This window comes from Vombatus ursinus, unplaced genomic scaffold (genome assembly GCF_900497805.2).
Source record: "Vombatus ursinus unplaced genomic scaffold, bare-nosed wombat genome assembly UNPS02014662.1, whole genome shotgun sequence".
NCBI classification, from domain to species: Eukaryota; Metazoa; Chordata; class Mammalia; order Diprotodontia; family Vombatidae; genus Vombatus; species Vombatus ursinus.
The window spans coordinates 779,322-798,804 of NW_020954440.1; the positions used below are offsets into that span (position 1 = coordinate 779,322).

The 19,483-nt window shown below is 37.0% G+C and overlaps 1 pseudogene; it reads right to left on the bottom strand.

Moving 5' to 3' along the window:
- Positions 1–5,580: 5,580 nt before the first annotated feature.
- LOC114042660 lies at positions 5,581–10,190 on the bottom strand (annotated as a pseudogene).
- Positions 10,191–19,483: the final 9,293 nt, after the last annotated feature.

Consider the following 19,483-nt stretch of genomic DNA (forward strand, 5'->3'; position numbering starts at 1 on the left):
GGGCAGCTAGGTGGGACAGTGAATAGAGCACTGGCCCTGGAGTTAGGAGAACCTGAGTTCAAATCTGGCCTCAGGCACATAACACTCTTTAGCTGTGTGACTCTGGGCAAATCACTTAACCCCAATTAGCTTACCAAAAAAATGTATCTTCAGCTGATAATTTTAGGGTCAAAGCATCCAGTTTCTCCAAATTTGTCTGGTCCATGTTATGCCTGGAGGTGGTTTGTAAGTACATGAAGATTATTGTCCCATAGAATGTGGACAAGGCTGTGAGATGGGAAGCACAGATAGAGAAGGCTTTCTGGTGGCCCTCAGCTGAGTGCATCATCAAAATGGCAATGAAAATTAAAAAATAGGATTTCAAGATGAAAAAAGGGCAAAAAACAAATCCTACAGCAAAGAAAATAACCACTTCATTGATGTATGAGACAGAGTAGGAGAGAGCCAAGAGAGGTGGAACATCACAGAAAAAGTGATGGATCAGGATGGACTTGCGAAGAGAGAAGCTGAAGATGTTTCCCATGTGAATGGAGGCAAAAAGAAAAGCACGTATATGAGAACTAGTGACCAGACAAGCACAAACCCGAGATGTCATTGTTGTGTTGTAATAGAGGAGCTGACATACAGCAGCCTGGTGATCATAGGCCATAGCAGCCAGGAGATAATTTTCAATTGTGGCAAAGTATGCAAAGAAATACCTTTGTTCAACACATCCACCATAGGAGATAGTTTTGCCCCTGGGAGGAATCCAGCCATAATGTTGGCAGTAATGGCAGAAGAGTAGCCCAAATCTGTCAGAGAGAGGTTACTGAAGGAAAAATACATGTGTGTGTGGAGGTGGGAGTCTCAAAATATCAAGAATACCAATCCCATGTTCCTCTTCCTTTCACACCTCATTTGTGTGAGATAATTGCTCCTTTTGACCTTTCCTTACTCAGTTTCGCTTTTTAGAATCAGCCCTTCGTGCTTAGCTCAGCTGCAGACTTTCTTTCAAAATACCCAAGTAATAATGACAGTCTTAAGCTCACTGATAACATTTTCACATATAAGAAGTAAACTCACTGAACTTGAGATAGGTAATACAGTTATGATGACAACCCCTGCCCAAGTCACTTCAAAATAGCTTGCACAGATACACATGACAAGGAAATGGCAAAGCTATATAGGCTCATAACTTTGGTTGTAAGTGAATTGTGTAAAAGCTCCCGTGAAAAGATGAACTAATGTTTAAACTTCAAAAGTATTCTCAAATGAGAGTTTAATGTAAAACATCCAGATTCTCCAAATTTCTAAAAAATATATAGATAATAGAATCAGATACAGGAAGCCAAAGAGGGGGGATGTTTTTCAAATTCAGGATGGGAAGACAGAAGTTATTGCCTATGATGAATGAGTAATAAAGGATATGTCTGTCTAGGAAAGGATATACTTTAAACTTCATACTATGGTTCTGCTTCCAGGAGCCAAGATAGAGGAGTAGAAAGGTAATCATTCTCACCCTCCTCTATCATCCTCTGAAAACCCAGAAAATATCACCCCAGGAAAAACCCTGAAACTGCTGAATGAGAAGAAAGATGTGGAGTAGCAGTGCAGTAGCCCAAGTACCTTGAAGGATTAAGAGGAAAGGCCCCTCTTGCCCTGTGGGAAGGGAAGCAGTGCAAAATGGGAGCCACCACAGCCAGCTACCAGAAAGCCCCACTTTAGCACACCAGGAGGAGATCCTGGCACCCAGCAAATGGGTTTCCCAGTGCCTCAGCAAAAATAAGGGAAGCAGCACTACAGAGGTCCCTAGGCAGATAAACACCCTGCAAAATTCATCTGAAAGGAGCTGAAGAAAGCAACCTAGAGCTGCCCAAAAGTTCCAGCCTCATTAATTCCACCAGGTAAGCTGCCAGAGCCCTGCAGCCTCCAACTGCCAACCAGGAGAAGATTCTGAAGCCCAGGTGGTGGAGCAGGCAAACACCAACAGCTCAACCTCCGTGTGCCTCAGTGAGGGTGGGGGAACCAGTGGAAACCAGCTCAGAAAACCACCAGGTCCCTCATAATTCTACAGCAAAGGAGTCTCCCAGTACCTTAGCAAAACTAAGGGAAGGAGCATTACATAGGGCCCCATGCAAATAAACACCCTGCAACATCCATCTAAAAGTAACTGAAAAAAATTAAAGGAAAGGAAAAGCAGGCAATCTAGAATTGTCCAAAAGTTCCAGCCTTGCTGATTCCACCCCAACACCAGGTAAGCTGCCAGAATCCTAAAGCCTCCAATTGCCATCATCAGAGGCCCCAGCACACAAAGTCAGTGAGCAAGTCCTAGGCTCCCAACACAAGAAGCTTGGGTCAGTGCCCTCTGCTCCCCAGCAGGATAGTTCAATCTCTTTAAAGGCCAGGGAATAAAGAAACACCATGAGTAAAAAGAAAGGTACCATATATTCGTATAATGAGAAGAATGAAGATCAAGCCAGAAATTCTGAAGAGGACAACATTGTCAACAAACCCACATCTGAAAATTCAAAAGGGAATATGAACTGGTCTGAAGCCCAAAAAGCCTTTTTAGAAGAGCTCAAGAAGGATTTTAAAAGTCAAATAACAGAGGTAGAAGAGTCCTTAAAAAATCCAATTGGCCAATCGTAAAAAAAGTACACTGAAGAAAACAAGTCCATGAAACATACAATAGGCCAGCTGGAAAAAAAAGTACACTGAAGAAAAGAAATCCCTTAAAAATACAATTGACCAATTGGGGAAGGAAGTACAAAATCTAATAGAGGAAAACAAATTGTTAAAAATTATAATTGGGCAAATGAAACTAATGACTCTATGAGAAAGCAAGAGCAAGTCAAACAGAAACAAAAAAAATGAAAAATAGATAAAAATGTAAAATATCTCATTGGTAAAACAACTGACCTGGAAAATCGATCCAGGACAGATGGTTTCAAAATGATTGGTCTGCCTGAAAATCATGATGAAAAAAAGAGCCTGGACAATATCTTTCAGGAAATCATAAAGGAAAACTGCCCTGAGGTCCTAGAACCAGAACGTAAAATAGTCATAGAAAGAATCCCCTGCTCTCCTCCTGAAAGAGATCCCAAATTGAAAACGCCAAGGAAAATAATAGCCAAATTCCAAAATTACCAGGTCAAAGAGAAAACACTACAAGCAGCCAGAAAGAAACAATTTAAATATCATGGAACCACAGTCAGGATTACACAGGACTTTGCAGCTTCTACATTAAAAGACCATAGGGCATGGAACATGATATTCCATAGGGCAAAGGAGCTTGGATTGCAGCCAAGGATCAACTACCCAACAAAAATGAGCATGATTTTTCAGTGGAGGAGATGGATATTCAATGAAAAAGGGGACTTCCAAACCTTCTTAATAAAAAGACCAGAGCTCAAAAAAAAATTTGATCATCAAGTACAAGATTCAAGAGAGACATAAAAAGGTAAATGGGACAGAAATATGTTGTTAATGGGACAATATATTGTTAATAAGGGCAAACTGTTTACATTCCTACAAGGGAAGATGACACAACTATTGAGAACTGTATTGATATTATACCATGTTGAAGGAGTATAAATAAAGGGGTTAGATATAAGTTGACTTTGATGTAATGATAAGAAAAAAATCTAATCAGGTGGGATAAATGGACCCCAGAAAGTGGATTAATCTGATCTAAAAAAATGTACTGAAAAAGGAGGAGGCAGTCAAGGGTGAATTACATTACAGGAAAAGACACAATTCCTATTACAGCACAGGGAAAGAAGAGAGGAGGATGAGTGTTGTTTGAACCTTACTTTCATCAGATTTGGCTCAAGAAGGGAATAACATAATCAGTTAGGTATAGATATCTAACTTGCCCTATAGGCAGTAGGGGGAAAATGGGGAAAGAAAAGGGAGGGGGATAGAAGGGAGGGAAGAAGCAATAAGTGTAAAGGGGAAGAAAAGGGAAAGGACTAATAGAAGGGAGGAGGGACTGATGGAGGAGGTGGACAAAAGCAAAACACTAGTGAGGTGGGGAAAGGAGAAAGAAAACAATAAACAAGGGGGAAAAGAATGGAGAAATAGACACACAGAATAATCATAACTGTGAATGTGAATGGGTTGAACTCTCCCATAAAATGGAAGCAGATAGCAGAATGGATTAAAAACCACAATCCTACAATATGTTGTTTACAGGAAACACATTTGAAAAAGAGTGACACACACAGGGCAAAGGTAAAAGTATGGAGCAGAATATATTATGCTTCAGCTGAATTAAAAAAAAAGCAGGGATAGCAATCTTGATCTCAGGCAAAGCAAAAGCCAAAATAGATCTTATCAAAAGAGATAAGGAGGAAACTGCATCCTGCTAAAAGGCACCATAGACAATGAAGTAATATCATTACTAAACATATATGCACCAAATGGTATAGCATCCAAATTCTTTGAGGAGAAGTTCAGGGAGTTATAGGAAGAAATAGACAGCAAAACTATACTGGTGGGGGACCTCAGCCTCCCCCTCTCTGAACTAGATACATCTAACCACAAAATAAACAAGAAAGAAGTTAAGGAGGTGAATAGAACATTAGAAAAGTTAAGTATGATAGACCTCTGGAGAAAACTGAATGGGGATAAAAAGTAATATACTTTTTTCTCAGTGGTACATGACACATACCAAAAATTGACCATGTACTAGGGCATAAAAACCTCACAATGCAATGCAGGAATTCAGAAATATTAAATGCATCCTTTTCAGATCATAATTCAATAAAATCATTTGTAATAGAGGGCTATGCAAAGATAGACTAAAAAAAATTGGAAACTAAATGATCTAATCCTACAAAATGATTGGGTCAAACAACAAATCATAGAAACAACCAATAATTTCATTCAAGAAAATGACAATAATAAGACAATATACCAAAACTTATCAGATGCAGTGAAAGCAGTTCTTAGGGGAAGTTTTATATCTCTAAATGCTTACATAAATAAAATAGAAAAAGAGGAGATCAATGAATTGGGCATACAACTAAAAAAACCACAAAAAGAAAAAATTAAAAATCCTCAGTTAAACACCAAATTAGAAATATTGAAAACCAAAGGAAAAATTAATAAAATTGAAATTAAGAAAACTCTTGAACTAATAAATAAAACTATTTAAATAAAATAAAATAGATAAACATTTGGTTAATTTAATTAAAAAAAAGAAGAAGGAAAGCAAATCACTAGTATCAAGGATGAAAAGGGTGAAGTTACCATCAAGGAAGAAGAAATTAAAACAATAATTAGGAACTATTTTCCCAACTGTATGCCAACAAATTTGACAACCTTATTGAAATGGATACATATTTACAAAAATATAAATTGCCCAGATTAACAGAAGAGGAAGTAAAATACTTAAATAACCCCATCTCAGAAAAATAAATTGAGGGGGCAGAGCCAAGATGGCGGAGTAAAAGCAGTGACTTGCTCGAGCTCTCCCCCAAACCCTTCCAAATGCCTAAAAATGGCTCTAAACAAATTCTAAAGCAGCAGAATCGAAAAAGACAGAGTGAAGCAAATTTCCAGCCCAAGACAGGCTGGATGGTTGATCAGAAAGGTATATCACGCCGGGTGGGGAAAGAAGCACAGTGTGGCCTGGGTATGCAGGCCACAGTGACCCTGGAGCAGGCCTCAGAGGCCTGAATCATCAGCAGTTGTGTAGGTTTCCAGACATCTCAACCCATGAATGCCAAAGACAACTTGGAAGGTCAGTGGGAAAAGTCTGTGTCAGCAGGAAGAGAGAGAAGCCAGTGGTCTCAGCTCCAGTCCCTGAGCTCAGCGGGAGCAAGGGCTGCCTCCTGAGCTTCTGGCCCACAGATGGATGGGGAATAGAGTGGCTGATCAGAGGGGGATTGCGAGGATCTCTCTGCTGGTGCAGGATTCTCTTGTTTTGCTTGTGCTTAAATCTGGGTCACAGTTCTGGGTGGTGGTCCTGGGGCAAGGAGGAGTACTGGCAAGGTGGAGTTTGAAGTGGCTGTGGAGAGGAAGTCCTCTTCACAGTTCCAAGACAGAAAGGAGTGCTCATAAACCACAACACAGTCCAGGAAAGGAGTAAACACCTCACCCTTGATCATACAAACTTGTAAGAACTGAAAATTTACAGGTCCCTAGAAGTATCTCTGAACACAGCTGCACAACACCCTTGAAGCTTGGGACAGTACATTCTCCACACTGGAAACAGACTCCTACCTTAATAAAGATTTTATGTTCAAGTAATTGCCTGGGATCATGAGCAAGCACCGCAAAAAGAGTAAGACTATATTATCTTACTTTGATGACAAAGAAGATCAAAACATACAACCAGAAGAAGACAACGAAGCCAAAACTCCTACATCCAAAGCCTCCAAGAGAAATATGAATTGGTCCCAGGCCATGGAAGAGCTCAAATAGGATTTTGAGAAGCAAGTAAGAGAAGTAGAGGAAAAACTGAGAGTGATGCTAAAGGAGACCCAAAAATACTGAAGAAAATAACACCTTAAAAATATCCTAACCTATATGGCAAAAGAGGTCCCAAAAGTCAATGAGGAGAAGAGTGTCCTGAAAAGCAAAATTGGCCAGATGGAAAAGGAAGTCCAAAAGTTTACTGAAGAAAATGCTTCCTTAAAAATTAGAATAGAGCAATTGGACTCTAGTGACTTTATGAGAAATAGAGACACTGTAAAACAAATCCAAAAGAATGAAAAATTAGAAAACAATGTGAAATATCTCATTGGAAAAACAACTGACCTGGAAAATAGATCCAGGAGAGAAAATTTAAAAATTATTGGACTGTCTGAAAGCCATGATCAAAAAAAGAGCCTAGACATCATCTTTCAAGAAATGATCAAGGAAAGCTGTCCTGATATTTTAGAACCAGAGGGAAAAATAGAAATCGAAAGAATACACCAATCACCTCCTGAAAGAGATCCCCAAAGGAAAACTCCTAGGAATGTTGTAGCCAAATTCCAGAATTCCCAGGTCAAGGAGAAGATATTGCAAGCAGCCAGAAGTAAACAACTCAAGTATTGTGGAAACACAATCAGGATAACACAAGATTTAGCAGCTTCTACATTAAGGGTCCAGAGGGCATGGAGTATGATAATCAAGAGGGCAAAAGAATTAGGACTACAACCTAGAATGACCTACCCAGCCAAACTGAGTAAAATCCTTCAGGGTAAAATGGTCATTCCATGAAATAGAGGGCTTTCAAGCATTCCTGTGGAAAAGACCAGAGTTGAATAGAAAATTTGACCTTCAAATACAAGACTGAAGTGAAATATGGAAGAGGTAAACAGGAAAGAAAACTCATAAGAGACTTATTAAGGTTGAACTGTTTACATTCCTGTTGGGAAAGATGATATTTGTAATTCATGAATCCTTTCTCAGTATTAGGGTAGTGGCAAGGAAAAAATTATATGGTTGTATAGATAGATAGATAGAGGACACAGGGTGAGTTGAAGATTAGGGGATGATATCTGAAAAATAAAATTAAGGGGTGGGAGAAGATTATACTGGAAGAAGGAGAAAGGGAGAAGTAGAATGAGGTAAAATATCTCACATGAAATAGACAAGAAAAGGCTTTTACACTGGAGGGGAAATGGGGGAAGGTGAGAGGGAATGAGTGAATCTTATTCTCATAGGATATGACTTAAGGATGGAATAACATACACAATGGGATATGGAAATCTATCCTACTCTACAGGGAAATAAGGGGGGGAGGGGACAAGAGAGCATGGGGTTGATAGAGGGGAGGGCAGATTGGGTGAGGGGATAATCAAAAGCAAACACCTCTGAGGAGGGAAAGGGTCAAAAGACAGAATAGAATAAATGGGGGGTAGGATAAGATGAAAAATATACTTAGTTTTTCACAACAGGACTACTATGAAAGTGTTTTGCATGACTACACATCTATAACTTGTATTGAGATGCTTGCCTTTTCAATGAAAGTGGGTGGGGAGGAAGGAAGGGAATTTGTAATCCAAAGTTTTAAAAACACTTGTTAAAAAATTTAAAAAATATAGAAAAAGAAATTGAACAAGCCATTGATGAACTCCTTAGGAAAAAAATCTCCAGGGCCAGATGGATTTACATGCAAATTCTATCAAACATTTAAATAAAAATTAATTACAATACTATATAGAGTATTTGGGAAAATAAGTGAAGAAGGAGTTTTACCAAATTATTTTTATGAAACAAATATAGTGCTGATACCTAAACGAGGAAGAGTCAAAACAGAGAAAGAAAATTATAGACCAATGTCTCTAATGAATACAGATGCAAAAATTTTAAACAAAGTATTAGCCAAGAGATTACAGCAAATTATCACATGAATAATACACTATGACCAGGTAGGATTTCTACCAGGAATGCAGGGCTGGTTCAATATAAGGAAAACTATCAGCATAATTGATCATATCAACACCAAAACTAGCAGAGATCACGTGATCATCTCAATAGTTGCAGAAAAAGGTTTTGACAAAATACAACACCCATTCCTATTAGAAACACTAGAGAGCATAGGAATAAATGGAGTCTTCCTTAAATTAATAAATAGCGTCGACCTAAAACCTAAGAAAAGCATTACATGTAATGGGGACAAGCTAGAAGCATTTGCAATAAGATAGGCTGATACTATAAGCAAACTGGGAGAGTAAGTAATAGTTCACCTATCAGATATATGGAGAACAGAAGAATTCTTGATCAAACAGGAGATAGAGAACATTACAAAAAGCAAAATGAATAACTTTGAGTACATTAAATTGAAAAGTTTTTGCACCAACAAAGCCAATACAACCAAGAGAATATTGTACAAAATAACAGCCATGTTGTACGATGATTAATATTGATAAACTTAACCCTTCCCAGCAATACAAAGATCTAAGACATCTCCAAAGGTCTCATGATGGAAAATGCTATCCACTTCCAAAGAGAACTAGGGAATTTGAATTACTATTTTTCTCTCTTCTGTTGAGTTTTGTTTCCTCTTTCTGGTGGTTCCTCCTATTGGTTCTAATTTTTACTTACAACACCATTAATGTGAAAATATTTTTAGTAGGAATGTATATGTATAGCCTATATCAGATTGTGCACCTTCTTGGGGAGAGTGGTGGGGAGAAAGTGGAAGAAACATTTTAAACTCAAAAGTGTATGGAAGTGATTGTTGATAAATCAAAATAACTTAATAAAAAATTTAAAAATAAAATGAAGTTTATAGTATGGAAGAAAAATATTTGAATATGTTTCTTAATAATTAAAAAAGATGCCTAATGAAGACTTTGCTTTACTCACAATTTTCCTAAATGAACTCATGACTTCCTTATTCCTCAGACTATAAACCAAAGGATTCAACATAGGAATAACCATGGTGTAGAACACTGAAGCCATTTTGTCTGCATCCATGGAATGCCTGGAGCTGGAGGACAAATACATGAAGATTGCTGTCCCATAGAAAATGGAAACAACTGTGAGATGGGATGCACAGGTAGAGAAGGCTTTCTGGAAGCCCTGAGATGAGCGCATCCTCAAAATGGCAGTGAAAATTAAAAAGTAGGATTTCAAGATGAAAAAAAGGGTAAAAGATGAGTGAAGTACTGCTGCAAAAAAGACAACCAATTCATTGATATATGAGATTGAGGAGGAGAGAACGAAGAGGGGTGGAATGTCACAGAAAAAGTGATGGATCACATTGGAACTACAAAAGTCTAGACTGAAAGCATTTCCTGTGAGAGTGGAAGAATTCAGAAAACCACAAACATAGCAACCAATGGCCAGACTAGCACAAACCCTAGATGTCATTGTTGTGTTATAGTGTAGGGGCTTGCACACAGCTACTGGCGATCATAGGCCATAGCAGCCAGGAGATAAATTTCAATTGTGGCAAAGTATACAAAGAAAAACATTTGTGTAGCACATCCACCATAGGAGATGGTTTTGTCTCCTGAGAGGAATCCAGCCATCACTTTAGGAGTAATGGCTGAAGAGTAGCCCAAATCTGCCAGAGAGAGGTTACTGAGGAAAAAGTACATGGGTGTGTGCAAATGGGAGTCCCACGATATCAGGAATAGCAGACCCAGGTTCCCCACCAGAGTGAGGAAGTAGATAATTGTGAATATTATGAAGAGAGGGACTTGAAGTTCAGGGGAATCTGTTAATCCCACAAGGATGAACTCCTCCACCTTTGAACAATTCTCCATGAATGCTTTTTAGAGATTTGGGTGATTCACCTGTAATGACAGAAATACAAGTAGAATAAATCACAGTGTTTATCATTCTTTTTTGAGTGTTAGAGAATCATATTTTATATATGAAACTAAAAAAATTATTATATAAATATTGTGGGGTTTGGTGTATGATAAATTAACATCATATTAATATTGCAATTACAATTTTTAGCACACATCATAAGTCCCCTTATACTCACTAAGATAATTACTGAACAAGTGCTCCCCTAGCTCCCATAACCTCCACCTTTACTTAGCATCAGTCACATATGTTGTGAACACACTATTGAATTAATTATCCCTCCGATTTCATGACCCAGAGCTCTGAAATTCCTCTTTTGAACATACGCTATGATCTTTCCATTACATATTATGCCTTACCCTTCCTCTCCCTAGATTTACTCATTGCCATAAACTCCAGGTCCTACATCCATACCATGTTTCCAATTTTATTTCCCCTACTTTGACCTTGCTCTTTCCCCTTTGTAGTGATTGAACTGTTCATTGACTGCTTCAATGATATTCCTCCAGCTACCCTAGAATTCCTTGATCCATTGCCTTTCACCAGATATTCCTACATAGAATTATGCTCCCTCTGTACCTCTAATGGTCCTAAAAACATAAGGGAGAACAAGGTCCATAAATATGCAGAGTGGATTCTCTGTAAAAACATGTTATTCTCTTGTCATTTGAAATCTCCCTGGTCCAAAGGGACACAGTTATTCTTCCCCCTCTCTCTAACTTCCCCCACTCACTTACAACTCTTCCCCTTGCATCAACAGAGACAGATGTCATCACTCTTGGTTTCTCGCCTTTCTCTACTCAAGCCTCCAAACCCCTCTTCATTTTCCTGTTTGCTTTCTGCTTTGTCCCATATCTTAGAGGAAGAGGTAGATCTTCTCACACACAAGGTTAATCTCTCCATGTGTGCCCTTCTGCTCACCCCTCCTACATTGTCCAAAAATACTGTTAGATAGGATTTAGAGATCTCTGTTAGTTTAGGAAAGTGATTTATGAATATTACCTCATTTGATCCTCACAGTTAAAGTGGAATTTGGATGGCGTATGCATTTTATAAGGGAGAAAACAGAAATAGAAAAAGATAAGAGATTTACCAAGGATCACCTAGCAAATATCCAGGGCCCAATTTGAACTCAAGTCTCTCTGACTCCAGGTCACATACTATATCTACCTGAAAGCTTGTAAGAATTTACCCCCTCAATCCTTCCTCTATTCAATTTAATTCCTCAAAAAATTTCTCATTCCCTGTTATCTACAATAATGCCTAGATTCTGCCATCTTGAAAAAAAAAATCACCATTTTAAAGATGCATCTTCCACACAATTACAATTTGATATTTTTAAAGCACAATTATACTTTCTCTCTCTGGTGCTCACTTGTGTTCAGTGGATTACTGCTATTTTTGATATAAAATATAAATGCCTCTGTTTCATGTTTAAATTCCTTCACCAACTCTGTCCATCCTATCTTCCTAGATGATTTCACATTATTCTCTCTTACATGTCCCAAATACCATGCAAACGGATCCACATCCATTTTCCCTTCCTTGATCTCTCATCTCTGCTCTATGTGCCTTTTAAAACTTAATTTTTTATAATTTATTAAATTAAACAAGCATTTCCATAACAATGTATAATAGAAAATATAGCTGCATGTGAAACAGTAAATCTATTATGTTTAACTTACTATTGCTTCTAAATATGTGAGTTATTGTGTAAATTTTTTCCCTTTTTTCCTTACCTTCCTCCACTCACCCTACAGATGGGTACCATTAGACACAAATAGGTATGTATATGTATAAATATATATATATATATGTACACACAAATATATACACATATGTATATATATACATATATATGTGTGTAGGTATACATATATGTAAATATATGAATGATTTTTCTATACATATTCTATTTATCAGTATTTTCTCTGGATGCAGATAATGTCTTTCTTCATATATTCTTTATATCTAATTTGGGAATTTATAATAGTCAAAATGACTTATTCGCTAAAAGTCATTCTTAAAACAATATTGCTGTCAATGTATACTACGTTCTCTTGCTTCTGTTCACTTCACTAACCATCAGGTCACATAAGCCTTTCCAGGTTTTTCTGAAGTCCATCTGCTCATCATTTCTTATAGGACAATAGTATTCCATTACATTTATATACTGCAACTTGTTCAGCCATTACCCAGTTGATGGACATCTCTTCAATTCCCAGTTCTTTGCCATCACAAAAAGAGCTGCTACAAACCTTTCAGAAAATATAGGCTTTTTTCCCCTTTTTGCTCTCACCATCTTTAGAAATAGACCTAGTAGTGGCGTTGCTGAGTGAAAGGGTTGAAGCAGTTTAATAACTCTTTGGGCATCATTCCAGATTGTTCTCCAAACCAGTTGGATCAGTTCACAATTCTACCAATAATGAAAAATTTCCCAATTTTTCCACATCCTCTTCAACATTTATCACTTTTCCTTTCAATAATTTTAGCCAATTTAGTAGCTGTGAAATGATTTCTCAAGGTTGTTTTAACTTGCATTTCTCTAATCAATAATGATCAAGAGCATTTTTTATATGACTTTACACTGTTTTGATTTCTTCATTGGAAAACTGTTTTTTCATATCCTTTCACCATTTAGCAATTGATGAATGGCTGGTATTCTTATAGATTTGAAAAAATTCTTTATGTATTTGAGATATAAGACTTTTATTTAAGAAATTATAAATTTTTTTTCTCAATTTTCTTTCTTCCTGATCTTTGCTACATTTGTTTTATCTGTGTAAAAATTTTTCAAGAGGTTTGGGAGGAAGAAGATGAGAATAGCTTGTTGTCCATGTTTCTCTCTTCTCTACCATCTACCTCCATGTTTACTGAGTTTTAGAAGAGGTTTTGTTTTTGTTTTTAATTTGTATTTTTCACAAATGGAGAGGATTGTATTCCTGAAAATATATATATATCTAAAAATTCTTGTTTTATTATTTGTGTCATCTGTACATTTTAATAAACAAATGTAAATGTTAAGAATAAAGATGATTGTTAGTATTTTCTTAAGAATTAAGTACTTTTATGTAAGTAGCTGCAACTGAAGTTAAGGGATCTGCTACCTCTCGCATATTGTGTACATAATTTCTGAATAAAACTGCTTCTGAATGAGCAGTTAAATAACACTTGCACTGTAAGAAAAATGGCTTGCACTGGAGAAGGCAATTTTGAGTAACTATGGAATTCATCTAAAAACTTAGTGCCTGAAGTTTGGGTGTGACAATTAAATCTATTTAAATCTCAGATCTGGGGACAATATGCATACCACTGAAAACTATGGTTCAGGGTAAAAAAAAAAGTATGTTTACAAATTATACTGTGAAAATGAGTGAGTGCTGCCTCAGGAGCCATGTTTGCTACCTGTCAAGCAGTGTTCTAAGGTATGTCACATTGATTTGTGCTTTGATGTTCTTGAAGAACTGAGTATATGCCAGTACAATAAAAAAGGGGAAAAAACTTTTCAGTTTAACGTATTAAATGTTAATTATCCATTTTACACTTAACTTTACTCATTATCCTTGGTTTATTAATAAGTTATCTATTCATAAGTCTGATAAATAATGTTCTAGGTTCTTCAAATTATCTTGTAATATCTATCTATATATCTAGGCCATCTCTGGGTCTTTATACAACCTATATTCTATGCCTCGGAAGTTTTATTTCTTCAACACTTCTTCCTCAAAGCCCCAGCTCCCTGAAATGAGCAGTTCAATTGCCAACTTGAGTATGACTCAGAACCTTTCCTGTTCCTATCATTGTCTGTGCCCATCATTTAAATAATAGATATTTCCTTGGTTTATATTTTCTATTGGTTTATCTGTGTAAAAATTGTTTTCTACCAATAGACTGTAAGATCCCTGAAGGTGGGAAATATTTCTGTTTAAATGTGTGTGTGTGTGTGTGTGTGTGTGGAGGGAGAGAGGCATTCTCAGAGATAAGCACAATACCTGGTATCTAGTCCACATTAAATATATGTTTATTGAATTGAATTAATTTCATGAAAAAACTTTAATATATGAAAACTATCAGAAAAAAAACATGACATACAATCATAAAGATCAAAAGATAATCAAGTATTGATATATTCATTTGTTTAAAACTGGGAGTGACCTTAAAGGTCATCTACTGCAACCTCTTCGTTTAAAAGTGACTCATCCATTGCCTAATGGCTGAGCCAGGATTTGAACCACAGTACTCTGGTTCTGAATTCTTTGCTCATTAAGGAATTCTGTTGTGGGGAAAAGCCTAGAGAGCTCTGTGTTTAGAGAGTTCAGTTCTAGTCCTGCTACTAACACTAACTTGCTCTGGGACTTCAGACAAGGCACCCCCTGAACCAGGGCCTCAGTCATATCACCAGTAGGTTGAGGGAGCAAGGCCACAGGGCCTTTTTTTAAATCAAAAATGTATAGCAGAATCTAGGAGATTACAACTCTAAATCATGAAAAAATCTGAGAGGGAGATTTTTACTGTTAAAATTAAAATATCATTTTTTTACTTCAGAGTTCAGAGTTCCTTATGAAACTGTTTGAAATACTTGGGTGAACAAATGATAAGTATATGAAAAAATAGCAATTGTTGACATGTCAAGACTCTCTGATTTAGGGTGAGAAGACCTGGCTCTGAATTCCAATTCTGCTCTTTATTACATGTGCCACCTCAGGTTGCTCTCCTTCCATCTCAGAGTGTCAGCTTCCTCAGTAATAAAACTGGTGAATCTGTGAGGTCTTTACCCATTCAATCTTAAGTTTTAGAAGGCAGCTAAGTAGTAAAAAGGATACAGTGAACTATATGGAATGTGGATAAACAGAGTTCAATTTCTTTCTAAGACACTTGTCACCTGTAGGACCCTGAACAAGTCACTTAATACCTCTCAGCCTCAGTTTCCTCATCTCTAAAATGGAGGTAATAACAGTATAATTTGTAGTTATTTATATATATATAAATATACATATATACATATTAATGATTACAACAGGGCTGTTGTGAGGAAGAAATGAGATTTTAAAAGTACAGTGCTTTGTGAACCTTCGAGTTTCCAATAAATACTAGCTACCATTAACATCTATTTGAATATAATAACATCAAACATTATGAAAATGGTAGTTACAAATCTATGATTTTGAGCCCTCCACCTTCTTATAACTTGAAGACAAAGATACTATTTTCCATTCATGCAGAACACATATTGGAGAATTCAGTAGAATCTGTCTCTAGTATTCTAATAGCTGAGACCTACCCGGGTCCTTTAGGATGGTGACAAGACTCCAAGAGAGAGGACTTATTGAGTGCCTTCACCTAAGGTTGTCTTCTCTTAGATGCTTAATCCAAAGAAAAGAGAAGAGGACTCAGAGAAATTGTGCCTGGCATCTGGGGCTAAAAGCTCAGAGTTTTCCATGTTGTGATCTGTTGTCCTCAGCCACCCAAGAATGGGTACGAATTAAGACAAGGGAGAATTGTTTCTGATCTTATTAATAAATGGTAACAACAATCAAAGTCAGGCTTGTCCAATGGACTTTGATCCAAATTGAGACATGAAAGATTTTCTGTGGCTTTTGGTTGCAAATTTGCAGTAGGGTTTTACATGAATGAGCACATTGCTGCTCTTAAGGGACAAGGGCTCCTCTGAGGACACCCAGAGCTACTTAGTGTCCACCTCTGAAAAGTACACAATAGCCTACCCAGGTCTATGGGGACCCAATCACAATTATTAAGGGAAATGGTGGATGCATTCATATGTTGATGTCAGGACTTCTCCATGGTATACAGAGAAGGTGGCTGCTCTCAGGACACACTAGAAATCAGGGCCATGAGCTCCCTAGGCAACAACCTGAAGGAGCCACCACATGGACAACAGGAAAATAGGCAGGGGATGAGACAAGTCCAGAAGAGCCCAGGCCCAGTGCCTTTAACAGTGCAGCTTCCATTTATTTGCTTCTTTGAAGGAAAAATGTCTGATGAATGAGGGATGATGTGACCATAAACTTAGGGGTTAAATAGGTGATGACAATGATGTAAGAAAAAAGAAAAAGAAACAAAAGGGAGCCAGAGAACCCTTTTTATGAAACACGGAAAATAATAGAAAGAATTTCAAAAGCAACAACCAATAGTAGTTTTACTATTTCCTAATGTAATAAATATTTTAAATCTGTACATAATGAAAATTAATAAATTCATGGGAGATTTTTTCCATTCCTTGTGTATTGAAATGATCAAATCTATTACTGCTTATTCTCTTGTCTGATGAAAGGCAATGACCTAAGTAGAAAGGCCTCAGGGCTTTAACTCTGCTCCTGAGGCCATGGAGCCCCAAGAAAGATACCTTGGATGGAACTCTGAGTTGGATTTTTTTCCCTTTTCTGTTCCTAGGAAGTGAAATGTTTGACTTTGGAAGTTTCAAAGGTTAGAAGAGTGAACTATAGGAATGGTAGGCAAAGTTCATGCCAGATTTTGTAGCCATTTCAATACTGACATTCTGAGGGCCAAGGGACAACTTCTGAGGATAACCTTTAAGAGTACATCTCAACATGTGAGAGACAAAAATTCATTTTGTATTCATCCTCTGTCTAGCTGTGAACTTGATGGATGAATGATATGTAGGAATTGAGCTAAATTTTGAGCCAACTCTTTCCAGAAACTGAGGTAGTGCAAAGTGGATTATACCCCAAAGGGACTTGGGAATATATTCATATATTTTTTTTTGTAAACTGAGGCACAAAACAAATGGGAACTGGATCCTCTTTCCACAAGAGAACAAAAGTGGAGGGTGAATAGGCAGCCCTATGGGACCTAAGTCCCTCTTTGCACATGGGAAGAAAACCCGAGGAAGATCATGCTGATAAAAGTCAAGAGTGATCTTTATTAAGCAGGTACAGACATGCATGTGGAGCAGACAGCCTAATACTAGGATAACTCAGTTTGGGAAAGCAAGGAGTGTTTTAATAGTTTTATAACAAAGAACAGCAGAATATGGACTGATCCCAGCAGGGGCAGGGCCTATTGTGGGTGAAAAGTTCCAGGCAGGAGTGGTGGAGAGCAGGGGCACTGACATCTTGGTACATTGAATAGTAAACAAGATAAGCACTATGACTCAGAGAGTCCAAGGCTTGAGTAAAGACAACAAGATGAGCAAGCAGGAGGTCTGCCAGAGTCCAAGGCTAACTGATAACTCAGGTGATGCCCAAAGGTTGTTTTGAGCTAAGCTAGTTTCAGGGTCACTAATTCTATGCTTCCAACTGGGCTTAGACTTGGTCACTGCAAATGATTGTTGGGTTATCAAGCCAGTCTGTGTCCTGATTGGTCAAGTTAGTCCCATACCACTCCCCTTGGTTACCTGGATAATTGAGGACCTCAAGGAAATCAAAGTAGTTAGCATATTCATTTTCACATTTTCTTGCCGTATATTACAAGGAAAAATTTCTTTGGGATACCTGATCAATGATAAATAGAACTGGGCACTATTTGCAGGTTCAAAACAAGGTTTAATGGTTATAATTTCATTCAAAATTAATAGGTAAACTTACAGTTTAGTGATCTGGGTATAGAAGCTTTGGATTGACACAATCTTCTGAGAAGAAAAGAAAAGATGTGTCCCAAAGGTGGTGCAATTGGTCAGAAAAATTCATTGAATCCTTCTCCTAGATAAGAAATGACCTGGGCAGCAAAATCACCAAAAAAAAACAAAAACTTAGCAAAGCAACCTTGGTTCATTGCTGAACAGCTTCAACAAACCATGGTCCTGTGTGCTAGTAAAGGATAGATGTTATTACCACATAAGGTGTTCCATTTATAATAAATACACAAACTTATTGATTTTATATAGATATTGAGATTTTAATAATAACATATAAGACTTTCTACTGTGCCACAATACAAAAAGGGGAAAAAAAAACATTTCAGCTAAACAGCAGAACATATACAGTATTCAAAGCAAAACCATCAAGTTTCATTTCAGACTCTTTACTTGCAAAAAAAAACCTAGGCAATAAATACAACACATTGTTTTCAAAGCTAACCTGCTTTTCTGTTCTTCCTTCAGCATTTTCTTTCTTTCAGTGCTATTCACTTAATTTTTTTCCTTTCCCTCCCCAACCCACCTTAGAGAAGGCTGCAATTAAATACACATACACGCATACTTATATATACGAGTGTATGTGTGTGTGTGTGTGCGTGTGTGTACGTATGTGTAAAACCATACTATACATCTATCTATTCATTCTTTCTCTGGAAGTGGTTAGCATCTTCCTTCATAATTCTTTTGTAGTTGGTTTAATGATTGATGGTACTGAACATGAATTAGTCACTCAGAAGTGTTCTTAGGACAATACTTATATTACTATGTACAAAGTTTTCTTTTTTTTTATTATGAGGTAATTGGGTTTAAGTGGCTTGCCCAGAGTCACACAGCTAGTGAGTGTTATGTGTCTGAAGCCAGATTAGAACTAAGGTCCTCCTCATGCCAGGGCCAGCTTTATATCCACTGTGCCACCTATCTACCCCTACAATGTTTTCTTGGTACTGTACATTTCACTTTTCACTATTTCATGTAAGTCTTTCCATGTTCTTTTTCTAAATCAACCAATTCATTATTTCTTGTAGCATAGTAGTATTTCCTCGCAGTCATATATCACAACTTGCTTAGCCATTCCCCAGCTGAAGGGCATCTATCATTTTAGTCAATGTGATAGGCATAAGAGAATATCTCAAAATTGTTTTAATTTACATTTCTAATCAACAATGACTTAGAGCATTCTTTCATATGACTATGCATAGTTTTGATTTCTTCCTTGGAAAACAACCTGTTCATAACTTTTGACCATATATCAATTACAAAATGATTTCTATAATTATAAATTTGACAAAGTTCCCTATATATTTAAGAAATGAGACCTTTATCTGAAAGACTTTCTATGAAAATGTTTTCCTAATTTTTTGGCTTTGCTTCTAATCTCCGCTACATTGATTTTATTTGTACACAACTTTTTTAATACAATCAAAATTATCCATTTAATACCTCGCAATGCTATCTCTTCTTTATTCATAAATTCTTCTCGTATACATAAGTCTGATAGGTAATATGTTCATCGTCTTTCTAATTTTCTTGTAATATATCCCTTTATATGTAGGTCATGTATCTATTTGGACATTATCTAAGTAAATGGTTTAAGATACTGGTCTATGCCCAATTTCTGCCAGACTGCTT